A 3,664-nucleotide genomic window follows, 5' to 3' on the forward strand; every position below is an offset into this window, starting at 1 on the left:
AAGCTCAGCGGGGAGGTGGCCATCAGAGCTGAGTCTTGCTGGATAGGGGACTGCAAGTGTATCAGAAGCAGTGAGGCCAGCTCCCAGCTCTGCCTCAGGTACTTCCCCAGTTCCAGTGACAAGGGGTCCAGAGCAGCAGAGGCCATTATCAACAAGCAGATTACTCCCAGGGATCTGGGTGTGGTGGCACATACCTGTAATCCCATCACTCAGGAAGTAGGAAGATGCAAATTTGAGGCTAGTCTGACTACAGAGAAAAACTCCTTTCTTAAAATGAATAAAACTGGGGCTGGAGAGTCGGTTCAGCATCTGCCTGTTCTTCCAGAGAACCAAAGTTTGGTTGTCAGCACCTACATCAGTTGGCTTGGCTTACAACCCCCTGTAATGGCACATCCAGGGCGGTCCAGCACTCTCTTCTGGTCTCCAAGAGCATCATGCATGTACATGGTACACAGACCTTCATGCAAGCAATACATTCATACACATAAATAAGAAAAATACATTTTTTAAACATCTCCAACAGATTTGTTTTTAAAGGAATGACCTAAGGGAGAAAAATATGAGGTACAGAAGTATCGACTAGAAAATAGATACAAATGTAAGCTATTTTACTAATTTTATAACCACAGACTTGTACAGAGAATGAGGCCGTGTACAAAACACAACAGATTCAGACGAGGTTCCCTTAGCAAGGCTGAAGATCCAGTCTCTGGTATTTGGGATTTAGGATGGACCACTGGGTGTTTGGCACAGTCCATGCTTTTAACCAGATTTGAACGGAAGAATGACCACCTGACCCAGGTAGAAGAAGTAGATGAAGTGTTTGGTTTCATGTGTCACATAACTACCGAAGTTTCAACCCACCATGAAGTGCCAGGTAGGGTTGTAGGTCTTGTCAGACTACCTCTTGACAACACCAGAGTAGCGCACTCCACCGAGTCCTGTTGCATCTCTTCCGACTTGTCTGCAGTTTTGATCACTACCTTTCAGTCGCACATGGTTACTGTGGAGCAGAGGCCAGCAGGCAGCTGCTGTGATCTCCTCTCAGCTGGCGCCGCTCAAGCAGCAGAGGACAGCCGGCCTCTTGAAAAATACTTGAAAAGTGCATTTTAAACAGCAAACAAAATTTACATGGATTTGTTACTAGGACTATCAATTTACCAAGAAATGACTTGCACCTTTGTTGCTTCTTCCTCTTTACTTTGAAGGAACTCTTATTAGTTTGTTTTTGCTTTATTTCCTGTTCGCTTTCCAGGTTTATCACGGTCTACCTACTTATATATGTATTTATTTATTGAGACAGGACTCATTCTGTAGTCTTGATCAACAAAGCATGTTGTTGTAGACCAGGCTGGCCTCAAACTTGCCGCAATCCCACCTGTGTCCTGAATGCTAAGTAAGGTTAGATGCCTGAGCCAGCATGCCTACCTCCTGTTTTTAATCATCTTTCTTTTCAAATAATGTTAAATGTTTAAAGTTACTTTTCTCTCTAAATTCAGTTTTGGTGCTCTCTCTCTCTCTCTCTCTCTCTCTCTCACACACACACACACACACACACACACACACAGAGTACACAGTTTTTCTTATCACTATTGTAGGAGGCCATGGCCCCTCCCCTGGGCTACCTGAAGCCGCACCTTAAAGATGGCACCTGTTGGCTATGGAGCTTGTGGTAAATAGGTCCATATTTGGTGGTGATATGTTCCCGCTCTTCTGGTTGGCTGAGGCCGCGCACCTGGTGAGGTGATGTGGCCTGCCGAGGTTGGAGTGGATATGAGAGTATAAAAGGGCTTGTAGCCTGGGGGAGATAAAGAGGGAGATGAAGAGGGAGATGATGAAGATTGTTCAAGGTTCCTGAATAAATTTAGAAGAACTGATGGTTTTGTCTTCCTTGCTGGTCAAGAGAGGACGCAACACACTATTTTACAAATAGTGTTTGAATTAACTTCTAAAGCATTTTATTTATTTGTATGTGTGTGTGCTTGCATGTGTGAGGGCACACATTGTGAGCATGCATGTGGGGACCCAGGTAGGTCGATGTGGGAAGTCATCCTCTGTAGCTCTCCCATCTTGTTCTTGAAGCAGTGTCTCTCAATCAAACCCAGAGCTTGTGGACTGGTTCATCTCAATAGCCACACTGCTCTGGAAATTCCTCATCTCCAACCTTCCAAAACTGGAAGTATAGGTGGCCTGCTGGGCCCACCTGGCATTTCATGGGCTCTAGGATCCTCACACGCGTGAGGGAAGCCCTTCAACCACCCAGCAATCTCCACTTGCATTTTAATTCACTCTTTAACTCAAACATAGTGGTGTGTGCCTACGAGTCCAGCACGTGGTAGTTTAAGGCAGGAGAATGGAATGGTGAAGGTCAGCGTGGACTACAGAATGATAGTCTATCTCCCAATTTAAATAAACCAATTCAACTCTAAACCAGGAGTACATGCCTATAGTCTTGGCACTTGATAGAAGCAGAAGATTCGGGGGTTCAAGGCCAGCCTGGGCTACAGAAGGCTCTGTTCCAAAATAAAGACAAACTTTTTTTAGAATATTAAGGTGTGAAAGAGTTATTATTTCTCTTAAATGTATTCATTTTTAGACAATCTATAAAGCACATTAGAATTTTTATTGTTGATGTCATTGGTTTGTTTGTTGGTCTTTTGTAGCCCAGTATAGCCTCAAACTTCAACTCTGATCCTCTTGTTTTCTGAGAGCTGGGATCACAGGCACACACTGCCAGGTTCCTTTGTTTGCTATTGTTTGATTCTGAAGAACAGTGTCTCAGGGCAAGAGACATGGCTCCAAGCTTAAAAACATCCTCTTCCAGCATGCACGTTGTGATGGTTTGTATATGCTTGGCCAGGGAGTGGCCTATTTGAAGGTGTGGCCTTGTTGGAGAAGGTATGCCACTGTGGGAGTGGACTTTAATACCCTAGTCCTAGCTACCTGGAAGCCAATACTCTGCTAGCAGCTTCCAGGTGAAGATGTAGAACCCTCAGCTCCTCCTGCCTCCTGCCTGCCTGGATGCTGCCATGTTCCTGCTTTGATGATATGGATTGAACCTTTGAACCTACAACCCAACCCCAATTAAATGCTGTCCTTTATAAGACTTGCCTTGGTCATGGTGTCTGTTCACAGAAGTAAAACCCTAACTAAGAGACACACGAAGGCTCACAACTGCCTGTAACTCCAGTTCCAGGGTATCCAACACCCTCTTTGATTTCCACAAGCTCTATAGGCATGTGATACATATACACAAACTCACACACACACACACACACACACACACACACACATACACACATACACAAGAAATAAACAGTTTTAAGAAAACCAATGTCTCTATTCTAAATCAATCACATCCAAATAAACAAAGAGTCCAAGGTGACTTCAGCTGCATTTGTTGGGTCCTGTGGTTATACAGCTGTGAAAGCAGTAATAAATCATGGCCTCACATGATGACCTGACACAGTTGGGACCTACCCAAAATGAGAATGGGTTGAACAATCAGATGCCAGGACCGGGCCTCACGGTGAATGTATCTGTTTTATACTTTTGCAGCAAAGTCAAATGAGGACATAAATAGAAACCCATAGCTTTTCCACAACTGGGAATTAAAATGACATCTACCTGTAAAGGGGAGGCACATGTTTTTGTTTTTTTTTTT

The 3,664-nt window shown here is 44.1% G+C and overlaps 1 pseudogene; it reads right to left on the reverse strand.

The window, feature by feature from the left end:
* Positions 1 to 762: 762 nt before the first annotated feature.
* Positions 763 to 998, reverse strand: LOC110338832 (annotated as a pseudogene).
* Between the last annotated feature and the right edge of the window lie 2,666 nt (positions 999 to 3,664).

Source organism: Mus pahari, chromosome 1 (assembly GCF_900095145.1).
Source record: "Mus pahari chromosome 1, PAHARI_EIJ_v1.1, whole genome shotgun sequence".
Lineage (NCBI taxonomy): Eukaryota > Metazoa > Chordata > Mammalia > Rodentia > Muridae > Mus > Mus pahari.